This window comes from Staurois parvus, unplaced genomic scaffold, assembly GCF_062004578.1.
Source record: "Staurois parvus isolate SC_StPar_1 unplaced genomic scaffold, SC_StPar_1.0 ptg000179l, whole genome shotgun sequence".
In the NCBI taxonomy this organism is placed as follows: Eukaryota; Metazoa; Chordata; class Amphibia; order Anura; family Ranidae; genus Staurois; species Staurois parvus.
In genome coordinates, this window is record NW_028317975.1 from 3320997 (window position 1) to 3337913 (window position 16917).

Here is a 16917-nt window from a genome sequence, read left to right on the forward strand (position 1 = left end):
AAAGGGGGGGAAAGCGTCCGGACTGGAAGGGGGGGAAAGCGTCCAGACTGGAAGGGGGGGAAAGCGTCCGGACTGGAAGGGGGGGAAAGCGTCCGGGCTGGAAGGGGGGGAAAGCATCCGGACTGGAAGGGGGTGAAAGCGTCCGGACTGGAAGGGGATGAAAGTGTCCGGACTGGAAGGGGGGGGAAAGTGTCTGGACTGGAAGGGGGGGGAAGTGTCCGGACTGGAAGGGGGTGAAAGTGTCCGGACTGGAAGGGGGGGGAAGTGTCCGGACTGGAAGGGGTTAAAAAAATTGTAAAAGGTAACCTACACCTACAGCAATAAAAGGAGTTTATTTTATCTAAAAAAAAATCTGACATTTATTTTTCTCATGTCCATCTCTATTTTACGTTACATAATGCTTAGTGTAGAAATTATTTATCTTTAACGGATTTTTAACAAAAGCATTTTTTTTTCTTTTTTTCAGTAAGCGAAAGAGAGCAAATCACATCCCGCTGCGGGAAGACGTGTGGATTTGCTGTGTATGTTGGCATTGTGATTATCAGTCTGGTTGGATGTACACAGAGTACAGGAAACATATGCTTTGTGTCACCAGAGGCTTCAGTTCTGTCTGCAGCAGATGTGCCGGGCGGCGGATATGAAAGAGGTTATGCGAGGATCCATGAACGGAGACAATGACTATTGGGAAGTATGTGGAGATCATGGTGTTCCTTGCAATTGTTCGCAGTGAGCTCACACCTGACCCCCCAAAAATGAACTCAGCATTCAAGGTAATAGTATGGGGGGGCTGTATAATTTTTGGGGAGCTTTTAAAATTGAGACAAAATAACAAGGCTTTCTTATGAAATAGCAGGCCAAGCCCGTACCTTCTAATGACCAGCCATTGGCCAGTGGCCCTCTGGTTCTCCTGCAGACAGTTGTCTTGCCTATGTTCTTGCTTGAGCTGATAATGGAGCAACATTGTTTATACTGAGTTCCAGTAATTAAACGTCTTCTTCTACAGTCATGACCAGGGGCGGACTGACAAACTCATGGGGCCCCCGGGCAATAGGGGATCATGGGGCCCCTGTGTCCTTGCCCAAACTCAAAAAATCCTATGAAAAAGGTACCAGGGGCATCTCATGGGGCCCCCTACTGACCTGGGGCCCTCAGGCAGTGCCTGAGTTTCCAAATGGTCAGTCCACTCCTTATCATGAACAAAAATATTGTCCCCCCTGCCAGGGGCAGACTGACCATTCGAGAACTCGGGAAATGCCCCTGGTACCTTTTATAGGCTTTTTTGAGTGTGGGCAAGGACACAGGGGCCCCATGATCCCCTATTGCCTGGGGGCCCCATGAGTTGTCAGTCCGCCCCTGCCCCCTGCATTTCTGTCAGAAAAATGGACAGGCGGACCCATTTGGAGCATCTGTGTGAAAGGTGCCTAACACTAAGAGTTCCATATTCTATCTGTTCCATCCAGTTCTCTATGGGGTGGTCGAATGTAAACGGACCGCCTGTCCATTTACATCAGACTGTCATCGGATCCGACTCGCTAGACGGATGGGGAATGTATCCTCATCCATCTGTTTTTGGTGGACTGGACTGATCAGATGCAGGCATGTGTAAATAGACACATGTCCATCTACATCCGCCTCCTCATAGAGAACATAGGGTGGTCCGATCGGGTTTGCCTGAAAAAAGGACAGGTGACCCATTTGGAGCATCTGTGTGAAAGGCGTCTAACACTAAGAGTTCCATATTCCATCTGTTCGCTGATTCTCGTTGAGCAGGTGGATCACAGGTCCATGTCCGCTCCGCTTGTGCAGAGTGGACATGGACCCATCCAGTTCTCTATGGGATGGTCAAATGTAAATGGACCGCCTGTCCATTTACATCAGACTGTCATCGGATCCGATTCGCTGGACGGATGGGGAATGTATCCCCATCCATCTGTTTTTGGTGGACCGGATTGATCAGATGCAGTTTGACACCCGTGAATCTTGCAATGCCTCGTGGGACTTGTCGTTTGGCAACAGCTGGAGTGCTGCCAGTTTGACACCCGTGAATCTTGCAATGCCTCACCGGACTTGTCTTTTGGCAACAGCTGGAGGGCCGCCAGTTTGGCACCCATGAATCTTGCAATGCCTCATGGGACTTGTCGTTTGGCAACAGCTGGAGGGCCGCCAGTTTGACACCCATGAATCTTGCAATGCCTCATGGGACTTGTCGTTTGGCAACAGCTGGAGGGCCGCCAGTTTGACACCCATGAATCTTGCAATGCCTCATGGGACTTGTCGTTTGGCAACAGCTGGAAGGCCGCCAGTTTGACACCCATGAATCCTGCAATGCCTCACGGGACTTGTCGTTTGGCAACAGCTGGAGGGCCTCCAGTTTGACACCCATGAATCTTGCAATGCCTCACGGGACTTGTCATTTGGCAACAGCTGGAGGGCCGCCAGTTCGACACCCATAAATCTTGCAATGCCTCATGGGACTTGTAGTTTGGCAACAGCTGGAGGGCCGCCAGTTTGACACCCGTGGCCTAGGCCTACGGTCATGTGTAGAATCCCGGAGAAATGCGCTTTGCAGTGTAAGTATTAAAGTGTTTTTTTTTTTTAATCTTTTATTGTACGAATGTAGCAGGGTGGTCGGGACGGGACGGATATGTTTTCTCTGTATGTAGTGTTTGTTATCTGTGATGTGAATTGTAATGTCTTTTTATGGCACTTTTCACATGCATCATATAGAATGTTTTGTGCCAAACCAGCGGTCATCACAGAATGCTGTAAATGGCGCATTGTCGCGCATCCCGCGGTGTTTTGATCATTGCAGTCATAGTGTGAACATTTCCGACTCTTGAAACCGCTTTGTAGTTTCTGTACCTTTGATGTGCCGCACAGCATTGTTATTCCAACCCTCCCAGCGCCACGAGCGGATGCCGTTTTATCCCTGATATGGGTACAAGCTGCGATCGGTCCTGTGTTGTTGTTGATTCACCAGCCTAGTTCTGTCCATTTTATATATATATATCATGTTAATTGGCTTTCGCGTGTATAAATATCACCTCTCCCGACCTCGTCTTCTCCTCTCTGTGGTTATAATGTAGGTCAGAGCAGGTGCGCAGTCATCGAAAGCCGGGACGCGGCGTAATTGGCGAATCTTAGAGGATTGCCTCGTCTTTCTCCCTCCAATAACTCCGTGGATGGAAAAATTAATTTAGTGAGATGGGCACAAGGTGTCACAGGAAATAAAAGATATTGATTATTGCCCATGACAAGTGTTACAACTTAAACTCTGCTTTCATGTAAAAAAAATTAAAATAAAACAAAAATAATAGTCTAGCACAGTGGTCTCCAAAGTACGGGTGTGGCCCTTTATCCAGCCCCCTGCGGCACTGTTTCTCTCTTTGATACAAGTCAGTATTCCTCCTTCTGACACAAACAATGGGGCACTATTCTATTGACACCAACAACTAGGCACTATTCCTTCCACTGACACCAATGGGGCTTTATTACTTCTACAGACACCAACAATGGGGCTTTATTCCTTCCACTGACACCAACAATGGGGTTTTATTCCTTCCACTGACATCAACAATGGGGTTTTATTCCTTCCACTGACATCAACAATGGGGCTTTATTCCTTCTACTGACACAAACAATGGGGTTTTATTCCTTCCACTGACACCAAGGATGGGGTTTTATTCCTTCCACTGGCACCAGGCATAAGTCACAGCTCCGGTCGCCTTCGCATTCCCGCTTGCTCCCGCCCGCAAACTCGGGAGCAGCGGGCTCACGGCAGCCGCCAGTGGTCCCCCCTACCCTCCCCTTACCTGGAGGGGAGAGCGGTGCCGGTCCTCCATCCTGCGGCGTCCATCCACGTGGTGCGGGTCCCTCCTCGCCACGGTGCCCATCCACGCAAGGCCCGCCGAGCCGTGACCCGCCTCCACCAAGCCTGCCCACTGAGCTCCAGCTGCACGCCGCATGCTGAGAAGGAGGAACGGCCGCCCGAGCCTCCCCACCGCTCCACCGCTGACTCCCCGCTCTGCCCCATCGCAGTGGCGCCCGTCCATCCAGGGCCGCCGAGCCGCAGATCCCCACAGTAAGTGGCATCCAGGCTCCAGAACACCCACAGAGAAGGGAGTGCCTCTCCACCGCCTCTCACCGCCCACAACTCAGGCACCTATTCTACAGAGTCCACCCGACTCCCGCATCTAGGCCGCACGCTATCCCAGCAGGGCCCACAGCTACATAGGCCACCAGGCCAACCACACCACTCAGCCCCCACCATACAGCACTACCACGTGGGTCGTTAAGGGCAGGGGGGGGACACCTTTGGTCTCCCCAACCCTATCTGAAGCTGTGAAGGAGCACGTGACCAGCGTGAAGGAGCAAGGGACCAGCACCACCTAGGTCGAGGCCTACCTCACTACCACAACACCTGGCCTGACAGGGCCTGCTACGGCCTACCACGGCAGCCCCCCCCCCCCCCGACACCCAAAGGGAGCCTGCAGCTGGCCTAAGAAGCTCCACCTGCACATCCCCATCCACACCCAAAAGAGTGACTCGAAGCGGGCCTAGTTCCATGCTGCTTAGCCCAACAGATGATCTTGGCCTGGTGAGGCCTACCATCGCCTACCACGACGCGACCCTTCCCGGACCTGAAGCCCATCTGTCTACCCCTGTGAGTACAGCCAGCGCGGGAGAAGGCCTGACTGCTGATCCTGTGGTCCTCCAGCCCCTACTACACCCAACTCCCACAACTGATGCCCACCCCTCACAACCTTTTCTAAATCTTATCTCCACCACCTGGGAAACACTTCCACTGCCGACGTCCACCCATGGATCCCCTGGGGCCAGTATTACCCTTGGCCACAACTTATCCAACTGAACTCTACCCACAACTTGGCCACAACTCATCCAACTGAACTCTACCCATCCTGGACCTAAGCACGAGAACTCTAGCTGCAGGAAGATACAACAACGAGATACGCTACTGTACGCTAGACTATCTGCAACCAGGCACTCTGAGAAACCTTCCACCACACTTGTCTGCCACTCCGTTTACCTCCTTAAAATGTCTCCTTTACTCCTCCTCCTCATACTCATCTCCTCCGTTCCCAAAATCTCTTCTCTTTATCCCTCTGCTCCTCCGAAAACAACTGCATATCGCACCCTCACTGCTTCCATCTCCCTACTATGGCTCTCACCACCTCTTCTTGATACTCCACTCTCCCATTGACCCGAACACTATCACTGGTAGACTTACGTGCTCCTGTACATCCCGCTCCCATGCCACCTTTCTCACCCTTCTTCTTCTCCTAACCGCTGGGGACATCTCCCCGAACCCTGGTCCTCCAGCACCTTGCCCACACACAAGGCACCCTCTTACTTTCACGAACTGCCGCAACCCCCTCAATCTAATACCTGTCCCTCTGCTCCCCAAAACCACCTCCCCGTTTTCATGTGCACTCTTGAATGCCCGATCGGTTTGCAACAAACTCACCACCATCCATGACCTCTCTGTCTCCCGCTCCCTTAACCTCCTAGTGATCACCGAAACCTGGATTTAAGCCACTGACTCTACCTCCCCTGCGGCACTCTCCTACGGAGGTCTCATCTGGACCCACTCACCCAGGCCCAGCGGTCGAAAAGGTGGTGAGGTTGGTATGTTCCTGTCACCGCACAGCACCTTCCAAGTCCTCCCAAACTCTCCCTCTCTATCCTTCTCCTTCTTCGAGGCCCACTGCATCTGACTATTCTCTCCTATCCCTCTGAGGATTGCGGTAATCTATCGGCCTCCCGGACCCGTGTCCCGCTTTCTCGACGACTTCTCCGCCTGGATACCCTTCTTTCTCTCCTCCGGGCTGCCCACCATCATCCTTGGAGACTTCAACATCCCTATCAACATCAATAACCCGGCTACATCCCAACTCCTCCACCTAACCTCTTCTTTTGCATTCACACAGTGTATACAGTCCACCACCCACTCCGATGGGAACACCTTGGACCTTGTTTTCTTTCATCTCTGCACTCCCCTTGACCTCACAAACACCCCCTTTCCTCTCTCCGATCACAACCTCATTACCTTCTCCGTCTCCTCATCCTCAAACACCTATCCCTCCAAACGTCAAACTATCACCAGCAGGAACCTCCGCAACTTGAACCCTGCCCCACTCCACTCTGCAGCTGACCAACTTTATGACAGTATCCTTCCCCTGTCCTGCCCTGACCTGGCCACTACTGTTTCTAACAACTCGCTGTCAGCTGCCCTAGACTCGCTAGCACCCCCAACAACACGAAGCATTAGACCCCAACCACTACAACCCTGGCAGACTGACCATACCAAAAATCTCAAACGGCGCAGTCGAGCGCTGGAGCGACTATGGCACAAAACCAGATCCCAACAAGCGTTCACCCGATATAAATCTGCCTTCCTCACCTACACTTCCTCCCTTCACGCTGCCAAGCAAGCCTACTTTGTCACCCTCATTAATACCTTCTCCTCCAGCCCTCGCCGGCTCTTCTCTACTTTTAACTCTCTACTCTCTCTGCCCCCCCCCCCCAGTACCTCATTCACCACCCCTGAGATTGCTAACCACTTCAAAAACAAAATCGACACAATTCATAGGGACATCGCCACTGCTCAGACTTCCACCCCACCTAGCATCCCTCACACAAAATCCCCTACAACACCCCTCACCTTTGACCTTGCCACTGTCCCGACCTCCACCCCACCTAACATCCCTCACAAGAAAACCCCCCAACACTCTTCTCCTTTGACCTCGCCACTGCCCAGACGTCCACCCCACCTAGCATCCCTCACAGTAAAACCCCCTCAAGACTCCACTCCTTCGACCTTGCTACCACTGAAGAGGTCACTAAGGTCTTCTCTGACGCCCGCCTCAACACCTGCCCCCTTGACCCTGTCCCTTCACAATTCCTACTATCACCCTCCTCCTCCATCCTACGCTCCCTCACTCACATCTTTAATCTTTCCCTCTCTACTGGCACATTCCCCTCCCCTGTAAAACACACGCACATCACTCCCATACTTAAAAAACCCTCCCTGGATCCCACCGACCTGAACAACCTTAGACCCATCTCCCTGCTGCCATTTACATCCAAACTCTTAGAGCGCTTAGTCTATAATCGCCTGAGTTCCCACCTCACCGACAACAACCTCCTTGATTCCCTACAGTCTGGCTTCCGTCCCCTACATTTCACCGAAACCACCTTACTCAAACTCAACAACGACCTGCTAACCGCCAAAGCTAATGGCCACTATTCAGTGCTCCTACTCCTCGACCTCTCTGCGGCTTTCGACATGGTTGACCACCCCCTCCTCCTCAAAAAACTACACTTTCTTGGCCTCTCTTGGCCTCTCTTGGCCTCAGAGACTCTGCTCTCTCCTGGCTCTCTTCCTATCTATCACAGCGCTCCTTCAGTGTTACCTATAACGCTGACTCCTCCTCGTCACTCCCCCTCTCTGTTGGGGTCCCTCAAGGTTCTGTCCTCGGGCCCCTTCTCCATTTACTTCTCCTCCCTTGGCCAGCTGATACACTCTCACGGCTTCAACTACCATCTCTATGCTGATGACACTCAAATCTATCTCTCTACCCCTCACCTCACCCCTTCAGTCTCCGCCCGAATCACAAGCCTACTGAACGACATATTGGATTGGATGTTACTCCACTTCCTCAAACTAAATCTTTCCAAAACCGAGCTCCTAGTTTTCCCCTCAGCCCGCGCCCCCCCCTGACGTCTCCATCAAGACCAACAACACCACCATCAGTCCCACCCCACAAGCGGAGTACTAGGTGTCATCCTAGACTCCAATCTGTCCTTCCAGACCCAGGTCCAATCGCTGACAAACTCATGTAGACTTCACCTCCGCAACATCTCCAAAATACGTCCGTTCCTAACCCCGGAAACCACTAAGCAACTCATTCACTCCCTTAATATATCACGACTTGACTACTGTAACTCCCTCCTCATTGGCCGACCTCATCGCAGGCTATCCCCGCTTCAGTCTATCTTGAATGCTGCGGCCAGACTCATCCACCTTACTAACCGCTCCGTATCCACCACCCCCCTCTGCCAATCCTTCCACTGGCCTCCACTCAGTGTCCTCCACCCCTCTATGCCAATCCCTCCACTGGAGTCAATTCAGTGTCCTCCACCCCTCTCTGCCAATCCCTCCACTGGCCTCCACTCAGTGTCCTCCATCCCTCTCTGCCAATCCCTCCACTGACCTCCACTCAGTGTCCCCCACCCCTCTCTGCCAATCCCTCCACCGGCCTCCACTCAGTGTCCCCCACCCCTCTCTGCCAATCCCTCCACTGGCTTCCGATTGCCCAACGGATAAAATTCAAAATACTAACATTGACGTACAAAGCTGTTCATAACACTGTCCCAAACTACATCACTGATCTGGTATCCAAATACCACCCAAAACGTATTCTCCGCTCCTCTCAAGACCTCCTACTCCCTAGTTCCCTGGTCTCCTCCTCCCATGCCTGTCTCCAGGACTTCTCCAGGGCTTTGCCCATCCTCTGGAACTCCCTACCCCAATCCATCAGACTATCACCTACTCTCCTCACCTTTAGGCGTGCTGTGAAAACCTACCTCTTCATGGAAGCCTACCCCGCCATCAGCTAACTACCTATCTCCTCCACTCTTCCTACCACTCCATCCCCCACAGCTATTTCCTCCTGTCTCACTATCCCCTCCCTCCTAGATTGTAAGCTCCAAGGAGCAGGGTCCTCGAACCCCTCATGTATTGCATTGTATTGTTATTGTACTGTCTCGTGTACTGTCTCCCATTATAACGTACAGCGCTGAGCAAACTATTGGTGCTTTATAAATCCTGTATAATAATAATAATAACTAGAAAAGCTCCAATTTCTGGGGAAATTGTGTGAAGTGTTCTTACCTCCACCAGTAGTCTACATCTGGAGTGGGCAGAGTAACTGGGTGGAGTGGCTTGTCACTCTGCTGCCTGCTCACACACCTGGGTTCCTATGGCAACTCACTCTACAGCAAGGGCAGAGAAGAGCGGTTAAAAACAAACTGCTCCAACTTTCTCACTTCACTGGCGGTTGCCATCTTCAAACGGTTGTAGTTTTAAAATTATAAATCCTACACTGAAGAACTTTATATTGTGAGAATCACAAGACCCAGACCTACATTTTGATGCATAGTATGTCTCTGAAATATTTAAAATGAAGGCACAGTCGCAGTTTAGAAACTGCCCTTCAAATTTGAGGTGGCTAGAGTGGAGTTTCAATGAATGCGTGAGTTGCAAACAATGGGCATTGTGTGAAAACTATCAGGACTATGGCTTAGCCGTGAACATTTTTTAGTGGCAGCAGGGATAGCTGAACGTTTTGATATAAGATTTGTATAGGTGGGCTTGAAAATGAGGGAGTGATGGCAGTTTAGTAATCATGTCCTGATTTTTCAGCTCACACTCTAGCTTTTGTCAGCTCCCACACTAGTTTTGAACATTCCGCCATTCATTCCTATGTGAAAATTTCACCACAAAAACGCCGATATTTCATGAACCATACGGCGAAATGTTCCACAAAGTAATATCACACCAATCGGGAACAATCCGCACGTTTCCGTATATTACTGTCTATGTAGTGTAAAAACTGTGGGAGGAGTTAGGGTGGTAAATTTGGCTATAATAATAATAAGAATATATATGTGAGAGAACAGGAAGTGGTCGCCATGCAACAACATTTAATAATTTCTTCCACTGACACCAACGATGGGGCTTTATTATTTATTATAAGGGATACAGACCCTGCAACTTTCCTCATTAGAACACTGAAAGTGCACCAGGTGATTGTAATGAACCAGACCTCCCCATTCAGCAATAGGTGTTTCAATCAGATCCTCTGCAATAGGTATTTCAGTTTTGGTGAGCTCCCCCCCCCCCCCCAAAGCGTTAATTACTTTTAAAGGGTTGCAAACCCTGCAACTTTCCTCGTTGGAACACTGAGAGTGCACCAGGTGATTGCAATGAACTAGACCTCCCCATTAAGCAATAGGTATTTGAACCAGACCCTCTGCAAAAGGTATTTCCGTTTTGGTAAGATACCCCCCCAAAGATTAATTACTTCTTAACCGCTTCCCATCCGCCCTATGGCAGAAATACTGCTACAGGGTGGCATGGGTGCTCAAAATTACAAATATATACGTAATTTTGCATTTCCGGGTAGGGGGCCACCAGATCCCTGGTAATTTACGACGATCACCGACAGGGAGGAGGACTGTTTTGTTTACTAACAGTCCTCCTCCCTGTCAGCTCGGGCACACTGCTTTGTATGGCCTTACACAGCCATCCAGAGCAGTGTGATTACAGTGAAGCACCAAACACCACCCCCTAGTAAAACACTCCCAGCACACAGTTTGATCGCCCCTCATTGTTAACCCCTTCCTGCCCAGTGTAATTAGTACAGTGTCAGTGCTTTTTTTAGCACTGATCACTGTATTGGTGTCACTAGGGATGTCAGTGACACCAAGTCAGTTCCCCCCCAGTGTCAGAATGCCTGCCGCAGTCCCGCAGTCCCGCCATAAGTCGCTGATCACCGCCATTACTAGTAAAAATTAAAAAAAACATTTCAGTATCTATACCGCCATTTGTAAACGCTATAACTTTCATGTAAACCAATTAATTTACTGGACATGTTTAACCCCTCGCCTACCGGGCCCTTCCCCCCCCCCCCCCACCTTCGTGCCCAGGCCAATTTTCAGCTTACAGCACTGTTGCACTTTGAATGACAATTGCGCAGTCATGCAACACTGTACCCATATGACATTTTTATCATTTTTTTCACACAGATAGAGCTGTCTTTTGGTGGTATTTACTCACCGTTGGGTGTTTTATTTTTTGTGATTAAAAAAAAAAAAAAAAAAGAGCAAAAAATGTGAAAAAAAAAGTTTTTCTTTCTTTCTATTATAAAATGTTGCAAACCGGTAATTTTTCTCCTTCACTGATGTGCGTTGATGAGGCTGCACTGATAGCCAGCACTAATGGACAATGATAGGCAGCACTGATGGACAATGATAGGCAGCACTGATGGACAATGATAGGCAGCACTGATGGGCCCGGATAGGAGGCACTGATAGGAGGCATTGATAGGCAACACTGATGAGCTGGCACTTATGATGCTGCACTGATAGGCAACACTGATGGGCAGCACTGATGGGTGGCACTGCTGGGCACCACTGATGGGTGGCACTGCTGGGCACAGGTGGGTGGCACTTCTAGGTACAGGTGGGTGGCACTGCTGGGCACAGATGGGTGGTACTGCTGGACACAGGTGGGTGGCACTGCTAGGTTCAGATGGGTGGCACTTCTGGGTACAGGTGGGTGGCACTGCTGGGCACAGGTGGATGGTACTGCTAGGTACAGGTGGGTGGCACTGCTGGGCAGAGGTGGGTGGTACTGCTGGGCACAGGTAGGTGGCACTACTGGGTCCAGCTGGGTGGCACTGCTGGGCACAGGTGGGTGGTACTGCTAGGTACAGGTAGGTGGCATTGCTGGGCACAGGTGGGTGGTACTGCTGGGCACAGATGGGTGGCACTGCTGGGCACAGGTGGGTGGCACTTCTAGGTACAGGTTGGTGGCACTGCTGGGCACAGGTGGGTGGCACTGCTGGGCACAGGTGGGTGGCACTTCTAGGTACATGTGGGTGGTACTGCTGGGCACAGGTGGGTGACACTGCTGGGCACAGGTGGGTGGTACTGCTGGGCACAGGTGGATGGCACTGCTAGGTACAGGTGAGTGGTACTGCTAGGTACAGGTAGGTGACACTGCTGGGCACAGGTGGGTGACACTGCTAGGTACAGGTGGGTGGTACTGCTAGGTACAGGTGGGTGACACTGCTGGGCACAGGTGGGTGGCACTTCTAGGTACAGGTGGGTGGCACTGCTAGGTACAGGGGGGTGGTACTGCTAGGTACAGGTAGGTGACACTGCTGGGCACAGGTGGGTGGCGCTTCTAGGTACAGGTGGGTGGCACTGCTGGGCACAGGTGGGTGGCACTTCTAGGTACAGGTGGGTGGCACTGCTGGGCACAGGTGGGTGGCACTTCTAGGTACAGGTGGGTGGCACTGCTAGGTACAGGGGGGTGGTACTGCTAGGTACAGGTAGGTGACACTGCTGGGCACAGGTGGGTGGCGCTTCTAGGTACAGGTGGGTGGCACTGCTGGGCACAGGTGGGTGGCACTTCTAGGTACAGGTGGGTGGCACTGCTGGGCACAGGTGGGTGGCACTTCTAGGTACAGGTGGGTGGTACTGCTGGGCACAGGTGGGTGGCACTGCTAGGTTCAGATGGGTGGCACTTCTGGGTACAGGTGGTTGGCACTGCTGGGCACAGGTGGATGGTACTGCTAGGTACAGGTGGGTGGCACTGCTGGGCACAGGTGGGTGGTACTGCTGGGCACAGGTAGGTGGCACTACTGGGTCCAGCTGGGTGGCACTGCTGGGCACAGGTGGGTGGTACTGCTAGGTACAGGTGGGTGGCACTGCTGGGCACAGGTGGGTGGTACTGCTGGGCACAGGTAGGTGGCACTACTGGGTCCAGCTGGGTGGCACTGCTGGGCACAGGTGGGTGGTACTGCTAGGTACAGGTAGGTGGCATTGCTGGGCACAGGTGGGTGGTACTGCTGGGCACAGATGGGTGGCACTGCTGGGCACAGGTGGGTGGCACTTCTAGGTACAGGTTGGTGGCACTGCTGGGCACAGGTGAGTGGCACTGCTGGGCACAGGTGGGTGGCACTTCTAGGTACATGTGGGTGGTACTGCTGGGCACAGGTGGGTGACACTGCTGGGCACAGGTGGGTGGTACTGCTGGGCACAGGTGGATGGCACTGCTAGGTACAGGTGAGTGGTACTGCTAGGTACAGGTAGGTGACACTGCTGGGCACAGGTGGGTGACACTACTAGGTACAGGTGGGTGGTACTGCTAGGTACAGGTGGGTGACACTGCTGGGCACAGGTGGGTGGCACTTCTAGGTACAGGTGGGTGGCACTGCTAGGTACAGGGGGGTGGTACTGCTAGGTACAGGTAGGTGACACTGTTGGGCACAGGTGGGTGGCGCTTCTAGGTACAGGTGGGTGGCACTGCTGGGCACAGGTGGGTGGCACTTCTAGGTACAAGTGGGTGACACTGCAGGGCACAGGTGGGTGGCACTGATGGGTACAGGTGGGTGGCACTGATGGGTACAGGTAGGTGGCACAGATGGGCAGCACTGCTGGGCACTGATCATCAGTGCCCTGATGATCAGTTCCGATTCACTTCTCGCACAATTGCCGGTTATCGGCAGTACGTTCCTCAAGCTGTGACAGTGTGAGGAAAGTGCAGCCGATAACCAGCAACTGTATTTACTGGTGATTGCTGTGTCATTGGACGCAGCTGATCACGTGGTAAAAGGCTGCCATGATTGGCCGTTTACCATATCACGTAGTCAGCTGTGTCTGTATGACACAGCGATTACCGGCGGTGTGGGGTGCGTGCTGCTGGGGGTGCCCAGGGGGCGTGTTCTGGAATGAAGTCCATAGATGTCATCCCACAATCAGACAACCGCACTGTATTCATCCTTCAGCTATAGCGCGGTAGGAACTGGTTAATAGCAAAAAGTAAAAAAAATATTGTTTTTTTTTCTCAAAATTGTCGAACTTTTTCTTTTTATAGCGCAAAAAAATAAAAATGCACAGGCAATCAAATACCACCGAAGGAAGTTCTATTCGTGGGGGAAAAAGGACATCAATTTCATTTGGGTGCAGCGTTGCATGACGGTGCAATTGTCAGTGCCATAATGCAAAAAATGGCCTGGTCAGGAAGGGAAGGGGGGGGGGGGGAATCTTCAGGAGGGTGAGGGGTTAAAGTGTACCTAAAGGCATAACTTTTTTTTATTTTTGTAGTTTTGGATGGAGTGGAGCGGGATTAGAACCCCTGTCAGGTTTTTATTGATGTCTGTGCCCCCATCAGGGAGATTCACCCTCTCTATTTGTCCTGTTTACCATTAGCATAGAAAGTGAAAGTATATGAAAATCACATATTTTGCGTTGTCTCCAGAACAGTAATAGAGGGGAAATCTTCCAATGGGGACATGGTGGGTCCCTAATGGATTCCCTTAATTTTCAAGCATTTCCTCTCACTTCCTGTTTTAGCTTCGGGACAGGAAGTGAAGGAAAATCTCCCCAATGGGATACAGATGGCAAAAAATAAACCAACAGGTGTTATAACCCTCCATTAGGCTCCATTTACACTTGTTTGACTCCAAAGTCATGCGATTTCCATTGTGACTTTGATGCAACTTTGGATGAGATCAACTTGGGTGCGACTTTGGCTGTTGACTTTGTCTTTAACCGTTGCACAACTGTCCCACTGACAACATTAACCTCTTCACACAAATGTGCGGCCTCCCGGTGTCTGGGCCTAGACGTCGAGCAGCCGCACATTTGCGTTTTATTAAAAAAGAACATATGTGCTGAGAGCTCCGAGCACACATGTCCGGTACTCACAGAAAGGTCCCGATCTCCTCTTTCAATCGAGACCTTTCCAGATCATGTGGTCACCGCGTGGCGCGTCTGGCGGTCACATGACTCTAAACCCCGCCTCACGCCTTCTGGAACCCTTAAAGGGCCGGGAGGTGCCGGCATGAAGGGGTTAAGATCCGACTTTCATGCCACTTTTGAGAGGTTACATTGCAGTCTATGGCACTCAAGTCACATGAAAGTCACATCAAAGTAGTGAGGGAACATTTTTATAGTTGCTGCGACTTAACCACTTCCAGTCCGGACACTTTCACCCCCTTCCAGTCCGGACACTTTCACCCCCTTACAGTCCGGACACTTTCCCCCCCTTCCAGTCCGGACACTTTCCCCCCCTTCCAGTCCGGACACTTTCACCCCCTTACAGTCCGGACACTTTCCCCCCCTTCCAGTCCGGACACTTTCCCCCCCTTCCAGTCCGGACACTTTCACCCCCTTCCAGTCCGGACACTTTCCCCCCCTTCCAGTCCGGAGACTTTCACCCCCATCCAGTCCGGACACTTTCACCCCCTTCCAGTCCGGACACTTTCACCCTCATCCAGTCCGGAGACTTTCACCACTTCCAGTCTTGACACTTTCACCCTCTTCTAGTCCGGTCACTTTCACCCCCTTCCAGTCCGGACACTTCCCCCCCCCCCTTCCAGTCCAGACACTTTCACCCCCTTCCAGTCTAGGCCAGTTTTCAGCTTTCAGCGCTATCACATTTTGAATGACAATTGCGCGGTCATGCAACACTGTACCCATATGAAATTTGTAGCATTTTTTTTACACAGATAGAGATTTCTTTTGGTGGTATTTATTCACCATGGGGATTTTTATTTTTTTGCTATATAAATGGAAAAGACCAAAAGTTTTGAGAAAAAAATGTTTTTCTTATAAAATTTTGCAAATAAATAATCTTTCTTCATAAATCTTGGCCAAAATGTTTTCACCTTTTTATTAAAAAAGAAAAAAAAACAAAATTAGTTTATAACCAAAAATTATAATTTTTCAAGAACATTTTTTAAATTTTTATTTTATTTTTTTATATTATTATTTGTTTTTTTTTAACATACTGTCACCATAGTGACACTGTACTATTTGTGGGGGGCGATGGAGATTTTTTTTTCTTTTTTTACACTTATTGCTTTTACACCCATAAAGGCTGTAAAAGCAATCATTTCTCCTTCTCTCTGGCTGCATTCCTGCAGCCATTCAGAAATACTGTGAGAGCTGTGATTGGTCACAGCTTGTCACATGGTACAATGGCCCTGTACCATGTGATCTCTGTGATCATTCACAGATTTCACACAAAATAAGCAATGTCAGAAGTGACATCTTGCTTACAACTATTCATGTGATCTCTGATTGGCCAATCAGTGATCACATGATTGGGACCTCACACAGAGGTCCCGTACAGCGATCGGCATTCCACTGTGTCCAGAGGAGCGCGCACAGGCAATGGATGCTTAGCAACGTCCACCCGCATCGGCAGCGCTCCCGTCCAGCCGTTTATCGACATGGGCTGGACTGGAAGTGGTTAAAGACACATAGGGGTTGATTTACTAAAGGCAAATAAACTGTGCACTTTGCAGGTGCAGTTGCTCCAGAGCTTAGTAAATGGGCAGAAGCTCTGCTGACTTCCATCATCCAATCAGGTGCCAGCAAAAATACTGTTTTTTAAAAATTTCCCTGCATGTGATTGGGTATTCTTGGCAAAGGGAAGCTTCGTCTCATTTACTAAGCTCTGCGGCAATTACACTTGTATAGTACAGTTGCACTTTGCAAAGTGCACAGTCTTTTTGCCTTTAGTAAATCAACCCCATAGATTTGAAAGCCTTCCATTGAAATACATGGGCTGCGACTTGTCATGTGAATAGAGCCTTTTGCAGGCCATAGACGGGTCGATATTATGCTGGGGGGATTACTGGCTGTAGAAAAAAACATCAAAAGCCAAAAACAGCTGCTGTAAAAACGTCCCGTGTGCATGAGGACTTAGGCAGGGCTCTGCAGCTTTGCCATGAAAGATCACATGACCTATTGCCTAGGCCACGTTAAAAAACTGAGTTTTTCAGCTTTTTTTAGCGTTTTCGCATTACCAATTAGCAGTATTTTTCCACATTTTTCCGCATCTGATTTTTTAATGTCTTTTTTCCCCCTCAAAAAAAAATGTATGGCCAAAAAAAGTCCAAAAACGGCGGTTTGCAGCGTTTTTTAGCGTTAGAGCATTTTGACAGCTAAAAACCTGCTTTAGAAACCCACTAGTTCTGGGGTGTTTTTTTTTCCAGCCAAAAAACGTTGATTCCAGACTATGTTTTTATGGACACTGAGGATAACATGCTGGAGGGATTTACTGGCTGCAGAGAAAAAAAAAAACGCCAAAAACAG

General features: G+C 50.4%; 1 long non-coding RNA gene across 1 annotated transcript in view; it reads left to right on the forward strand.

Moving 5' to 3' along the window:
• Positions 1 to 16917, forward strand: part of LOC149462251 (uncharacterized) — a 74065-nt gene that overhangs the window by 46966 nt on the left and 10182 nt on the right. The window contains exon 2 of the long non-coding RNA XR_016312688.1: positions 467 to 770. This is a non-coding gene — a long non-coding RNA (uncharacterized LOC149462251). The remainder of the gene's footprint in view (positions 1 to 466; positions 771 to 16917) is intronic.